This window comes from Somniosus microcephalus, chromosome 8 (genome assembly GCF_052327205.1).
Source record: "Somniosus microcephalus isolate GS21.2 chromosome 8, FLI_Smic_1.0, whole genome shotgun sequence".
Lineage (NCBI taxonomy): Eukaryota > Metazoa > Chordata > Chondrichthyes > Squaliformes > Somniosidae > Somniosus > Somniosus microcephalus.
In genome coordinates, this window is record NC_140994.1 from 92,827,944 (window position 1) to 92,843,194 (window position 15,251).

General features: G+C 47.8%; 1 protein-coding gene across 1 annotated transcript in view; it reads right to left on the reverse strand.

The window, feature by feature from the left end:
* Positions 1 to 15,251, reverse strand: part of herc4 (HECT and RLD domain containing E3 ubiquitin protein ligase 4) — a 189,553-nt gene that overhangs the window by 43,391 nt on the left and 130,911 nt on the right. The gene's annotated exons all lie outside the window — the stretch shown is intronic.

Sequence of the window (15,251 nt, forward strand, 5' to 3'; positions counted from 1 at the left end):
GCGAGTAGTCAGTAGACTCAGTTTATCTACCTCGCTAGCGGATGAGGCCCCCGCGAAGAGTTCGAAGCATTTGAGCCAGTGTCCAAATTGATTTGATGCTTCAGCAGAATGTGGATCCAAGTCTAGACGCTCTGGTTTTAGGAGTCGATCCATCCTAGTATTCTTTAGTGATTAAAATTGATGGGCCTTCAATAACCACAAAACTAGAAGTTATAGACTTAAACAAGTTTGCTTTTAATCACTAAGATCAGAGCTAACATCTCAACACGCCGACTGGTTCACAGGAATGAGTCATACAGATCCTGGGATCTTTATGTAAGAGAAGTCAGGGGCGGAGACAAGAGCCAAGACCTGGAACCTCCCAGGTTAGTCGGGAAAGAGGAAGTGAAACTATACACAGTTGGGGAGGGTAATATACATGAGTGCAAAACGAATACAGGATCAAGACAAACAGATTTCATTACACCTCTCTTTTGCAGGACAAAGTGGCTCATAACTGCAGGTAGCAGGGGGCTACCCGCAGGGAGACAGATGCACCTGCATAACCTTACCCTAATAGAGGAGACCATGCTGGAGATTATTGGAACGGCCATCGTTGAGGCCGTGGTAAGCGATGTGGCCGAAACACAGCAAGATGATTGTATCCTCATACCTAATCCTCCTTCTCATATCCCACTTCCCCCTCAGTCCACAATCTCTTCTGGTTTACAAGCTGCACACGGTGTAAGCATACACCTCTTGCTTTCCCCCCTCCTCTCATCACAACCCTACCCTTGTGCCATTCTCCTTTCAGATCGCCAAGAACTCCAATCTGGCCAGGCAGTGGCGGAGGAGCAGGAACTGCATGAGGAAGGCGGCAGTGATGCTGAAGACACAGCACCATCACTCAATTTCACACTCAGTCACTTCTTCTCTTGTTCTTAGGCAGTCCCTCGGAGCCGAGGATGACTTGCTTCCACATTAAATACGAGTTCTCAGGTGACTTATGAGTACAATGCGGGACCTACAGTCTCTGTCACAGGTGGGGCAGACGGTGGTTGAAGGGGCGGGTGGGTGGGGTGCTCCTTGCGCTGAGCTTCCACTTGCTCCCGGCAAAGAGACTCGAGGTATTCGGCGCCTTCCCGGATGCTTCTCCTCCACTTTGTGCGGTTTTGGGCCAGGGATTCCCAGGTGTCGGTGGGGATGTTGCACTTTTTCAAGGAGGCTCTGAGGGTGTCCTTGAAGCGTTTCCTCTGCCCACCTGGGGCTCTCTTGCCATGTCGGAGCTCCGAGTAGAGCGCTTGTTTTGGGAGTCTCGTATCGGGCATGCGGACGATGTGACCCACCCATCGGAGCTGATCGAGCGTGGTCAAAGCTTCGATGTTGGCCTGAGCGAGAACACTGATGTTGGTGCACCTATCTTGCCAACGGATTTGCAGGATCTTGCAGAGGCAGCGTTGGTGGTACCTCTCCAGTGCTTTGAGGTGCCTGCTGTACATGATCCATGTCTCTGAGGCAAATAGGAGGGTGGGTATGAGTACTGCTCTGTAGACCATGAGCTTGGTGCCGGGTTTGAGGTCCTGGTCTTCAAACACGCTCTTCCTCAGGCGACCGAAGGCTGCACTGGCACACTGAAAGCGGTGTTGGACTTAGTCATCGATGTCTGCCCTTGTTGACAGTAGGCTCCCGAGGTATGGAAAGTGGTCCACGTTGTCCAAAGCCTTGGCATGGATTTTGATCATCGGGGGGCAGTACTGTGTGGTGGGGGCAGGTTGGTAGAGGACCTTTGTCTTACGGATGTTTAGTGTAAGGCCCATGCTCTCGTACGCTTCGGTGAAGGTGTTAACGATGGTTTGGAGTTCGACCTCAGAGTGTGCGCAGACGCAAGCGTCGTCTGCACTGTAATTTGACGACAGAGGAAAGGACAACCTTGGATCTGGACTGGAGGCGATGGTGGTTGAACAGTTTCCCGTTTGTTCTGTAAGTTAGCTCCACTCCAACGGGGAGCTTACTGAGGGCAAGATGGAGCATTGCCACAAGGAAGATCGAGAAGAGCGTTGGTGCGATGACACTGCCTTGCGTGACCCCGGTCCGTACATGAATTGGGTCTGTGGTGGAACCGTTAGTCAGGATCACGGCTTGCATGTCGTTGTGAAGCAGGCAGAGGATGGTGACAAACTTTTGTGGGCAGCCGAATTTGAGGAGGACACTCCATAATCCCTCACGGTTGACAGTGTCAAAGGCCTTTCTGAGGTCAAAGAAGGCCATGTACAGCAGTTGGTGCTGTTCCCTGCATTTCTCTTGTAATTGGCGCGCCGTGAAGATCATGTCCATTGTGCCCCTTAGTGGGCAGAATCCACATTGCGACTCTGGGAGGAGCTCTTCAGCCACTGGGAGATGATTGAGGAGGATTCTTGCGATGACTTTCCCTGTGGCAGACAGCAGGGAATCTCCTCTGTAATTACCGCAATTGGACTTGTCAACTTAACCGAGACTCTGTCTTCGACGCGAGTGTCCTCAACTCCATCACGCAGCATGCTACCTGCCACCATCTCAGCACAACCCCAGCCCGGCATGAGGTTGTAAAGGTCATCTGACAACTGAAGAACAACAAGGCCTCAGGAACAGATGGAATCCCTGCCAAGGCAATAAAGCATGGTGGAGAAGCACTACTGGCGCAAATTCATTAACTCATTTCTCTTATCTGGAAGGAGGAGAGCATGCCAGGGGATCTCAGAGATGCCGTAATTGACTCGCAGTCACCAGATCGGATACTGACACGGTGTGGAGTTTAGAGTGTAGTATAGAGGCGGGATCTGCATGTGGTGAGTCACCGGGCACGAGTGGACTGCAGCCAGGGTGGGGGGGGGGGAAGCGTAGCGCAGGTGCTAACTTGCACACGAGTTCTGCGGCACAGGACTCAGATGAGGACTTCGATGGAGCAGTCTACAGAAGAATGCTGATGGGTATGCACAATGAGATACTTGGTGCATTGGCAGGCCTGCCAGAAAGCCTGCGTACAATGTCAAGGAGCATGGCGGAGTCCAGCACCAACCATGCACAGGGCTTTGCGCAGAGCTTGGAGCCCATCCCTTCCAGCGTGGAAGCGGTGGGCAATCCATTAGCGCACGTGGGGACCCAACCATGATGCAGCGTCTCATGGCCGATGCTTCAGCTTTCATTGCAGCACAAGAAGAAGCCACCCAACGTCCGAGTGCTGCAGTGGAAGCTCAGACTGAAGTCATGCAAGCTCAGCTTGTTGCCATACAAGCTCCGACTGCTGCCATCATGGCTGCAGTTACCAGTGTTCAAAGCATGCTGTCACAACAGTCCAAAAATCGGTCCTCCATAACAGATTACTAGGGCGCTGCCACGGGAGAGTGGCAGCGGCTCCACGGAGAACGAACTTGCTGTTCTCTCTCAGGGTGACAGCATTTATCCTCCCACCCCTGGTACTCCGCTAGTGCCCTTGCTTTTGCCCGTCAGCCAGCTAGCCTGGACTGCTGCCGCCCATGTTGAGATGGTGCAGTCCGAAGCCGGGCCTTCTAGGTCCAGAGCTGCTCATGGTTGTCTTCCAAGGCCATCTGCAGTCTCCCCCACTGAAATTGAGCAGCATTCCACCAACCATGCTACAGCCACTGGGGTAGCATTGCGTAGGAGGACAGGCAAAGGCACACAGAAGACAGGCACAAGGGTGATTAGTTGACTTTGGAATGTATCATAGAATCATAGAAATTTACAGCACAGGAGGAGGCCATTCGGCCCATCTTGTCCGTGCCGGCCGACAAAAAGCTATCCAACCTAATCCCATTTTCCAGCACTTGGTCCGTAGCCTTGTAGGTTAAGGCACTTAAAGTGCATATCCAAGTGTTTTTTAAATGTGATGAGAGTCTCTGCCTCTACCACCCTTTCAGGCAGTGAGTTCCAGACCGCTACCACCCTCTGGGTGAAGAAATTTCTCCTCAAATCCCCTGTAAACTTCCGACCAATTATTTTAAATCTATGCCCCCTGGTTATTGACCCTTCTGCTAAGGGAAATAGGTCCTTCCTATCCACTCTATCTAGGCCCCTCATAACTTTATACACCTCAATTAAGTCTCCCCTCAGCCTCCACTGTTCCAAAGAAAACAACCCCAGCCTATCCAATCTTTCCTCAGCTAAAATTCCCCAGCCCAGGCAACATCCTTGTAAATCTCCTTTGCACCCACTCTAGTGCAATTACATAATTCCTGTAATGTGGTGACCAGAACGGCACACAGTACTCTAGCTGCGACCTAACTAGTGTTTTATACAATTCAAGCATAACCTCCCTGCTCTTATAGTCTATGCCTTGGCTAATAAAGGCAAGTATCCCGTATGCCTTCTTAACCACCTTATCTACCTGTCCTGCTACCTTCAGGGATCTGTGGACATGCACTCCAAGGTCTCTCTGATCTTCTGCACTTCTCAGTGTCCTACCATTTAATGTGTATTCACTTGCCATTAAAACCCTCCCCAAATGCATTACCTCACACTTCTTCAGATTGAATTCTATTTGCCACTGTTCTGCCCACCTGACCAGTCCATTGATATTTTCCTGCAGCTTTCTTTTTCATTATCAACCACATGGCCAATTTTTGTATCATCTGCAAACTTCTTAATCATACTTCCTGCATTCAAGTCCAAATCATTGATATATACCACAAAAAGCAAAGGATCTGACATAAGAAAACTACTAAGCACTTGGTTTGAGTATAAAACAAGGCTTTAATCAACTGTTTCACAACCATGAGTTTCTAGTTACATCACTAGTTCCTGGTTACAAAAACGTCCTGAGCAAGCTGGGCCCACGCTTGAGTATTTATACTTTCCTTGAACGGCACCACCAGCTGGCCGCCCAGTGTTATCACGAGTCATTTCTACGTGAATAGTAAGATTCATGACAGGACCCAGTACTGAGCCCTGCAGAACCCCACTGGAAACAGCCTTCCAGTCACAAAAACACCCTTCGACCATTATTCTCTGTTTCCTGCCTCTGAGCCAATTTTGGATCCAACTTGCCACTTTGCCTTGGATTCCATGGGCTTTTACTTTCGTGACCAGTCTGCCATGTAGGACCTTATCAAAAGCCTTGCTAAAATCCATAGACTACATCAAACACACTACCCGCATCGACCCTCCTTGTTACCTCCTCAAACAATTCAATCAAGTTAGTCAGACACGACCTTCCCTTAACAAATCCATGCTGAGTGTCCCTGATTAATCCGTGTTTTTCTAAATGAAGATTTATCCTGTCCTTCAGAATTTTTCCCAATAATTTTCCCACCACCGAGGTTAGGCTGACTGGCCTGCAGTTACTCGGTCTATCCCTTTCTCCCTTTTTAAACACCGGTATCACATTAGCAATCTTTCGCCACCACACCTGTAGCCATAGAGGATTGGAAAATGATGGTCAGTGCCTCTGCTATTTCCTCTCTTACTTCTCTTAACAGTCTGGGATACATTTCATTCGGGCCTGGGGATTTATCCACTTTCAAAGATGCTAAACCCCTTAATACTTCCTCTTTCACTATGTTTATTTCATCTAATATTTCACACTCCTCATCCCTGATAGCAATGTCTACATCGTCCCTCTCTTTTGTGAAAACAGACGCAAAGTATTTATTAAGAACCATACCCATGTCTTCCGCTTCCACACGCAGGTTACCTTTATGGTCCCTAATAGGCCCTACTCTTAGTTTACCTATCCTCTTGCAAATGTGTTTATAAAACATCTTTGGGTTTTCCTTGATTTTACTTGCCAATATTTTTTCATGCCCTCTCTTTGCTATCCTAATTTCCTTTTTGATTTCACCCCTGCACTTTCTATACTCCTCTCGGCTTTCTACAGTACTGAGTCCTCGGTATCTGTCAGAAGCTTCCCTTTTTTTCTTTATCCTACCCTGTATGCCCTTTGACATCCAGGGAGCTCTAGATGTGTTAGTCCCACCCTTTTTCTTTAAGGGAACATACTTGCTCTGAACCAGCACTATCTCCTCCTTGAATGCCTCCCACTGCTCTGACATGGATTTACCTTCAAGTTTCTGTCTCCAGTCCACTTTGGCTAAATCACCTCTCAGCTTAGTAAAATTAGCTTTTCCCCAATTGAGAACTTTTATTCCTGGTCCATCCTTGTCCTTTTCCATAACTACCCTAAATGTAACTGAATTATGATCACTACCAATATGCTCTGCCACTGATACCCTTTCCACCTGCCCAGCTTAATTCCCTAAAACTAGGTCCTGAACCGCCTCCTCTCTTGTTGGGCTTGCTACGTACTGGCTAAAAAAGTTCTCCTGAATGCATTTTAAGAATTCTGCTCCCTCTATGTCTTTCACACTAATTTTATCCCAGTTAATATTAGGGAAGTTGAAATCCTCTACTGTTACTGCCCTATTTTTGCACGTCTCAGAAATTTGCCTACATATTTGCTCTTCTATCTCCCTCTTACTGTTCAACCCATATGGCCTCATTTGATGATCCTTCTGAGATATCCTCTCTCCTCACAGCTGTAATTGATTCTTTAATCAATATTGCGACCCCCCTCCTTTTTTATCCCCCTCTCTATCTCTTCTGAAAACCCTGTAACCAGGAATGTTCAGCTGCCATTCCTGCCCTTCTTTCAGCCATGTCTCAGTAATAGCTATATCATCATACTTCCACGTGTTTATCTGTGCCCTCAGCTCATCTGCTTTATTCCCCAGACTCCTTGCATTGAAGAATATATCATTTAGCACTGCCAAACTCCCTTGTTCTCTATTTTCTAGCCTTTGTTTCCTCTGCCTACCAAACTCGCTTACTAATTTTCTGCCTTCCATTTCCAGCTTTGCTTCTCTCCCTTCTGAATCCACTCTCAGGTTCCCATCCCCCTGCCAAGCTAGTTTAAACCCTCCCCAACAGCACTAGCAAAACCCCCCGCGAGGATATTGGTCCCAGTCCTGTTGAGGTGCAACCTGTCTGGCTTGTACAGATCCCACCTCCCCCAGAAACAGTCCCAATGCTTCAGAAATCTAAAGCCCTCCCTCCTGCACCATCTCTCCAGCTACGCATTCATCTGCTCTATCCTACTGTTTCTGTACTCACTAGCACGTGGCACCGGGAGTAATCTGAAGATTACTACCTTTGAGGTCCTGCTTTTTAATCTCGTTCCTAGCTCCCTAAAATCTGCCTGCAGGACCTCATCCCTCTTTCTACTTGTATCGTTGGTACCGATGTGGACCACGACCTCTGGCTGTTCTTCCTCCCTCAATGTCCTGCAGCCGCTCAGTGATATCCTTGACCCTGGCACCAGGGAGACAACATACCATCCTGGAGTCACGTCTGCTGCCGCAAAAATGCCTGTCTATTTCCCTAACTATCGAATCCCCTACCACTATTGCTCTTCCACTCTTCTTCCTCCCCACCTGTGCAGCTGAGCCACCCATGGTGCCGTGGACTTGGCTCTGGCTGCACTCCCCAGAGGAACCATCACCCTCACCAGTATTCAGAACTGAATACTGGTTAGTGAGTAAAATGCACTCAGGGTACTCCTGCACTACCTGCCTGGTCCTCCTCCTCTGTCTGGCAGTTACCCATTCCCTCTCTGCCTGCACACTCTTAAGTTGTGGGATGACCACCTCCAGAAACGTGCTATCCACATAACTCTCAGCCTCGCGGATTCATTGCAGTGACTCCAGCCGCCGCTCAAGCTCCGAAACCCGGAGCTCGAGCTGCTGTAGCTGGCGACACTTCCCACACACGTGGTTGTCCAGGCCATGAGAAGCATCCAGGATTTCCCACATGGCACAGGATGTGCAATTCACAGGACTGAGCTGCCCTGCCATGCCTCTATATAATATACTATGAACGAACTTGACAGAAAATACGCACCAACTACTCACCAATCATCTCCCCTGTGCCGACGTCATTTCTGAATTCTGACGTCACTCCTTTTATCCTCCTCTCGCCAACTCTGTGCCTCAGCGCTCCGGAGGTGATGCAGTGATATGTAATATTGGATGGTTTGATTTACAAATTTGGTTTGGAATGTTTGTTTTGTGGTGGCTTTTATTGCAGCATTGTGGCCAAGAGGACACTGTGATAGTCAGTAACAGGGAGGTAATGTGTGGGACTGTTGGTGAATGGGGAATTAGTGTTGCGTTCACTGGTACCGCAGCCGGTACCAGTGAATACAACCCCAATTCCTCATTCACCAACGAGTCGATCATGGACAGCCCAGCTAGAAAGGGCTGTGCTGGTTGCCTCCTCCCCCTGCTCAGCTCTTCGCCGTATATATGGTGGCAAGGGCTGTGTCCTCACATGGCGAGGTTGTGGAGTATGCAGCAGACCATGACGAATCTTGAGACGCGCTCTGGCGAGTACTGCAAGGCTCCTCCAGAACAATCCAAGCAGCGGAAGCGTTGTTTAAGCACGCCAATGGTGTGCTCTATCAGATTCCATGTGGCAGCATGGCTTTCGTTATAAGCATGCTGCCCATTGAGCTTGGGTTGCGCACCGGAGTCATGAGGCAGGTGGTCATCGTCGCCCAGTAGCCACCCTCTGGCTTGTCGTGTTGGCACAAATGTGAATGGTACAATGGACTGCCGCAGAATGATTGCTGCCAGGATACTGAGCATTGAACTGCATGATGCGCAGAGTATAGTCGCACACCAGCTGGACATTGAGGGAGTGGAATCACTTCCGGTTGCAGTACATCTCCGAATTCACATGCGACACCCGCAAAGCAATGTGTGCACAGTAAATGGCACCCTGTTCATGGCCATGTTCACTTTGACAACCACTGACAATGCCGTCCTCTCCTGGCTCTGAGGCTGCAGTTCTCCCTGCAACAAGTGGCAGGTTTCAGTGAGCACCTCCTTAGTGAAGCGGCGACATCACATACACCGTTCCTCACTGAGGTTGAGGTAGGAGCTTGAGCACAGAGCTTGGAGACAGAGCTGGGTGAACGCAATCGGAGTAGATCGCAAGCAGAGTGGAAGAATTTGGTGAGAGCAGGAATTGGTGGAGAGAAGTTCACTGGTAGGTATAAGGTATGTGAGGTAAGTAATCATCAGATTGGAATTTAGCTTTGTCTTGTAACATAAAAGAAACTGCATGGTCAGTGGCAGTTAACAGCTATCAGCTGTAAGTGGTTGCTTGATTAGGTGGTAAAAGCTGCGAGCTAGAAGCTGATTAAGTAGTTGCAACTTGTTTTGACTCAAAAGGTATATATTAGGTACTAGTTTGCAAAAGCACAGAGCTGGGTGAACGCAAGCAAGAGTAGAAGAATTTGGTGAGAGCAGTAATTCAGTGGAGGTGGAAGGCGGTTGAAATGTCTAACTGAAAAGGAGGAGTGGAGCCACAGAACCCAAGGACCAAAGTTAATAGGCCCGAGAGTGAACGTGCGGGAGAGCGAGAGGAGCGATCAGAGCCCGGCGTCCGGGAGTGAGGTGAAAAAACCTAAAATAACGTCAGCACAAGGGAAGGAGCTGATTGGTGTGTCTTGAGTTTGATTCTGTTAAGTTAGTTAATAGTCTGTTAAATAGAGGCATAGCAGGGCACCTCAGTCCTGTGGAATGCACATCTTGTACCATGTGGGAACTCCAGGACGCAGTCAGAGTCAGGGGGATTTATAATGAGGAACAAAGAAATGGCAGACCAATACATACTTTGGTTCTGTCTTCACAAAGGAGGACACAAATAACCTTCCAGAGATGTCGGGGAACATAGGGTCTAATGAGAGGGAGGAATTGAATGAAATCAGTATTTGTAGGGAAATGGTGTTAGGGAAATTGACGGCATTGAAGGCCGATAAATCCCCAGGGCCTGATAATCTACATCCTAGGGTACTTAAGGAAGTGGCCCTAGAAATAGTAGATGCATTGCTGGTCATCTTCCAAAATTCTATACACTCTGGAATAGTTCCCATGGATTGGTAGGTAGCTAATGTAACCACACTATTTAAAAAAGGTGGTAGAGAGAAAATGGGGAATTATAGACCGGTAAGCCTGACATCGGTAGTGGGGAAAATGCTAGAGTCCATTATAAAAGATGTAATAGCAGAGCACTTGGAAAACAGTGACAGGATCGGACAAAGTCAACATGGATTTACAAAAGGTAAATCATGCTTGACTAATCTACTGGAATTTTGAGGATGTAACTGGTAGAAGAGGTAAGGGAGAATCAGTGGATGTGGTGTATTTGGACTTTCAGAAGGCTTTCGATAAGGTCCCGCATAAGAGATTAGCATGCAAAGTTAAAGCACATGGGATTGGGGGTAAGGTACTGACTTGGATAGAGAACTGGTTGGCAGACAGGAAGCAAAATGTTGGAATAAACGGGTCTTTTTCCGAGTGGCAGGCAGTGACTAGTGGGGTACCGCAGGGATCGGTGCTAGGACCCCAGCTATTCACAATATATATTAATGATCTAGACGAGGGAACTAGATGTAATATCTCCCAAATTTGCAGACGACACAAAGCTGGGTGGGCGTGTGTGCTGTGAGGAGGATGTAGAGAAACTCCAGTATGATTTGGACAGGTTGGGTGATTATACTGCATCTGCCATGCATCTGCCCAATGTGGATAAATGCGAGGTTATCCACTTTGGTGGCAAAAACAGGAAGACAGATTATTATCTGAACGGCAATAGATTGGGAAAAGGGGAAGTGCAACGAGACCTGGGTGTCCTTGTGCACCAGTCGCTGAAGGTAAGCATGCAGGTGCAGCAGGCAGTTAAGGCGGCAAATGGTATGTTGGCCTTCATAGCGGGAGGATTCGAGTACAGGAGCAAGGATGTCTTGCTGCAGTTGTACAGGGCCTTGGTGAGACCACACCTTGAGTATTGTGTGCAGTTTTGGTCACCTTATCTGAGGAAGGATGTTCTTGCCATGGAGGGAGTGCAGCGAAGATTCACCAGACTGATACCTGGGATGGCAGGAATGATGTATGGAGAGAGATTGGGTCGATTAGGCTTATATTCGCTAGAGTTTAGAAGAATGAGAGGGGATCTCATTGAAACTTTTAAAATTCTAACAGGACTAGACAGACTAAATGCAGGAAAGATGTTCCCGATGGCGCGGGAGTCCAGAACCAGGGGTCACTGTCTAAGGATAAGGGATAAGCCATTTAGGACAGAGATGAGGAAGAATTTCTTTACCCAGAGAGTGGTGAACCTGTGGAATTCTCTACCACAAAAGGCAGTTCAGGCCAATTCATTAAATATATTCAAGAAGGAGTTAGATATATTTCTTAAGGCTAAAGGGATCAAGGGATATGGGGAGAAAGCAGGGACAGGGTACTGAATTTGGATGATCAGCCATGATCTCATTAAATGGCGGAACAGGCTCGAGGGGCCGAATGGCCTACTCCTGCTCCTGTCTTCTATGTTTCTTCCAGTGTCCTGGACAGCCAAGTGTGCAGGAAGTGTCGTCAGCTGGAGCTCAAGCTCCGGGTTTCGGATCTTGAGCAGCAGCTGGCGTCACTGTGGTGCATCCGTGAGGCCGAGAGCTACGTGGATAGCACGTTTCAAGAGTTGGTCACCCCATAGCGTATTAGTGTATGGGTAGAGAAGGAATGGGTGACTACCAGACATACAAGGAAGACTAGGCAGGTAGTGTAGGAGTTCCCTGAGTGCATCTCATTCTGTAACCGGTATTCAGTACTGGTGAGGGCGATGGTTCCTCTGGGGAGTACAGCCAGAGCCAAGTTCACAGTATCACGGGTGGCTCAGCTGTACGGGGGGGGGGGGGAAGAAGATCAGGAAAGCAATAGTGATGGAGGATTGAATAGTATGGGGAACAGACAGGCATTTCTGCTGCTGCAGACGTAATTCCAGGATGGTATGTTGCCTCCCTGGTGCCAGGGTCAAGGATGTCACTGAGCAGCTGCAGAACATTCTGAGGGGGGAGGGTGAATAGCCAGAGGTCGTGGACCATATCGATGTCAACGACATAGGTAGAAAAAGGGATGAGGTCCTGCAGGCAGATTTTAGGGAGCTAGGAAAGAGATTAAAAAGCAGGACCTCGAAGGTAGTGTTCTCCAGATTACTCCTGGTGCCACGAGCTAGTGAGTATAGAAATAGGAGGATGGTGCAGATGAATGCGTGGCTGGAGAGAGGGTGCAGATGAATGCGTGGCTGGAGAGGATGCAGGAGGGAAAGCTCTAGATTCTGGGACATTGGGACCGGTTCTGGGGAAGGTAGGGCCTGTACAGGTCGGACAGGTTGCACCTCAACAGAGCCGGGACCAATATCCTTGTAAGGGGGGTTTAAACTAATTTGGCAGGGGGATGGGCACCAGGATGTAGCATTAGAAAGGAGAAACAAGATGCACAAGGGATTGGGAGAGACAGGTCGCACTAGAGTAAGAAATAGTACGGTGTTGGGTGGGGGTCAGACTAAGAGATTACAAGAAAGTTTAAGCTGGATTTACAGTGCATATGTATAAATGTACGAAGCGGGGTAAATAAGGTTGATAAGCTGCAGCCGCAAATAGCCACATGGCATTATGGTGTTGTGGCGATAACTGAGACCTGACTCAAAAGGGCAGGACTGGGTACTAAATATTCCTGGATATAAGGTGTTCAGGAAAGATAGGGATGGAAAGGAAGGAGGTGGGTGGCAGTATTAGTTAAGGAGAATATTACAGTGCTGGAGAGAGAGAGAGAGAGGATGTCCTGGAGGGGTCAAGGACAGAATCTATTTGGTTAGAGGTAAGACAGATTTCAGGTTGAGAATACAAGTGAGAACCAGGTGGAATATAGAAAGTTCAAAGGGGAAGTGGAAAGGAAATAAGAGCGGCAAAGAGAGTATGAGAATAGATTGGCAGCTAACATAAAAGGGAATCCAAAAGTCTTCTATAGGCATATAAATAGTTTCACGAATCTTACCATTCATGTAGAAATGACTCACGAGGTAACACTGGCTGGCCAGCTGGTGGCGGCGTCCAAGGAAAGTATAAATACTCTGGCGTGGGCCCAGCTTGCTCAGGACGTTTTTGTAACCAGGAACTAGTGATGTAACTAAACTCATGGTTGTGAAACAGTTGATTAAAGCCTTGTTTTATACTTCAACCACATGCTTAGTAGTTTTCTTATGTCAAATAGTAAACCAGAAGTAAGAGGAGGGGAGGGGCTGATTAGGGACCTAAAAGGAGACCTATGCATGGAGGCAGAGGGCATAGCTGAGGTATACTAAAAAAGTACTTTGCATCTGTCTTTACCAAGGAAGAAGATGCTGCCAAAGTCATAGTGCAAGAGGAGGTAGTTGAGATACTGGATGGGATAAAAATTGTTAGAGGAGATACTAGAAAGGCTGGCTGTACTTGAAGTAGATAAGTCACCAGGACCAGAGGGAATGCATCCTAGGATGCTGAGGGAAGTAAAGGTGGAAATTGCGGAGTTAGTGGCCATAATCTTCCAATCCTCCTTAGATATCGAGGTGATGCCAGAGGACTGGAGAATTGCAAATGTTACACCCTTGTTCAAAAAAAGGGTGCAAGGATAACCCCGGGAACTACAGGCCAATCAGTTTAACCTCCGTATTGGGGAAGCTTTTAGAAATGATAAACTGGGGCAAAGTCACTTGAACAAGTATGGATTAATTAAGGAAAGCCAGCACAGATTTGTTAAAGGCAAATCATGTTTAACTAACTTGATTGGGTTTTTTGATGAGGTAATAGAGAGGGTTGATGAGGGCAATGCGGTTGATGCGGTGTACAAGGACCTCCAAAAGGTGTAATAGGCTTGTCAGCAAAGTTGAAGCCCATGAATAAAAGGGACAATAGCTGCATGGATACGAAACTGGCTAAGTGACAGGAAACAGTAGTGGTGAACAGTTATTTATTAGACTGGAGGAAGGTACACAGTGGTGTTCCCCAGGGGTCGGTATTAGAACCGCTATTTTTCTTGATATATATTAATGACTCGGACTTGGGTGTACAGGGCAGAATTTCAAAATTTGCAGATGAGACAAAACTTAGAAGTATAGTGAACAGTGATAGACTTCAAGAGGACATAGACAGGCTGGTGAAATGGACGGACACATGGCAAATGAAATGTAACGCAGAAAAGTGTGACGTGATACATTCTGGTAGGAAGAACGAGGAGAGGCAATATAAATTGAAGGGTACAATTCTAAAGGGGGCGCATGAACAGAAACCTGGGGGCATATGTGCACAAATTGTTGAAGGTGGCAGGGCAGGTTGAGAAAGCGGTTAAAAAAGCATAAGGTGTCCTGGTCTTCATAAATAGAGGTATAGCGTACAAAAGGAAGGAAGTTATGATGAATCTTTATAAAACACTGGTTTGGTCTCAACTGGGGTATTGTGTCCAATTCTGGGCACTGCACTTTAGGAAATATGTGAAGGCCTTAGAGAGGGTGCAGAAAAGATTAACAAGAATTGATGAGGGACTTCAGTTACGTGGATAGACTGGAGAAGCTGGGGTTGTTCTCCTTAGAGCAGAGGAAATTGAGGAGATTTGAGAGGTGTTCAAAATCATGACGGGTCTAGACAGAGTAGAGAAACTGTTCCCATTGGCGGAAGGGTCGAGAACCAGAGGACACAGATTTAAGGTGGCTGGCAACATGAGGGAAAAAGTGTTTTTTACGCAGCGAGTGGTTAGGATCTGGAATGCACTGCCCGAGAGGGTGGTGGAGGCGGCAGATTTAATTTAGGCTTTCAAAAGGGAATTGGGTAAGTACCTGAAAGAAGAAAAATTACAGGGCTACGGGAAAAGGCGGGGTAAGTGGAACAACTGAAGTGTTCTTGCGGAGAGCCAGCATGCGCTCGGCTGGCCGAATGGCCTCTGTTATAAATCTCATCATCATGAAGAAACGACTCATGAAATAACACTGGACGGCCAGCTGGTGGCGCCGTCCAAGGAGTAGAAATACTCGGGCGTGGGTCCAGCTTGCCCAAAGACATTTTGTAAGACAGGAACTAGTGGTACAACTAGACCTCCATGTTTTGAAACAAGTTGATTAAAGCCTTGCTTTATACTCCAACCAAGTGCATAATGAGTTTTATTACGTCAGCCTCCATTTGTGCTGTAACCATTCTATGATTTTAGAATTGCTCCCTGAAGACCCTGAGTGGATATGGCCTCCTGCTGAGAGCTCTCCTCCCTCTTCGAGCAGTTTGTCCTCCTCTGTGCCGCCTGTGCTCATTCTCCCTGTCATGCTGCAGGCCAAGGGGGATACAAACTACTGCACCTATGTCTGGGAGCAACTGGTCTGTGCAGAAGCTTTGAAGAACTCTGCCACACCACTCACTGGAC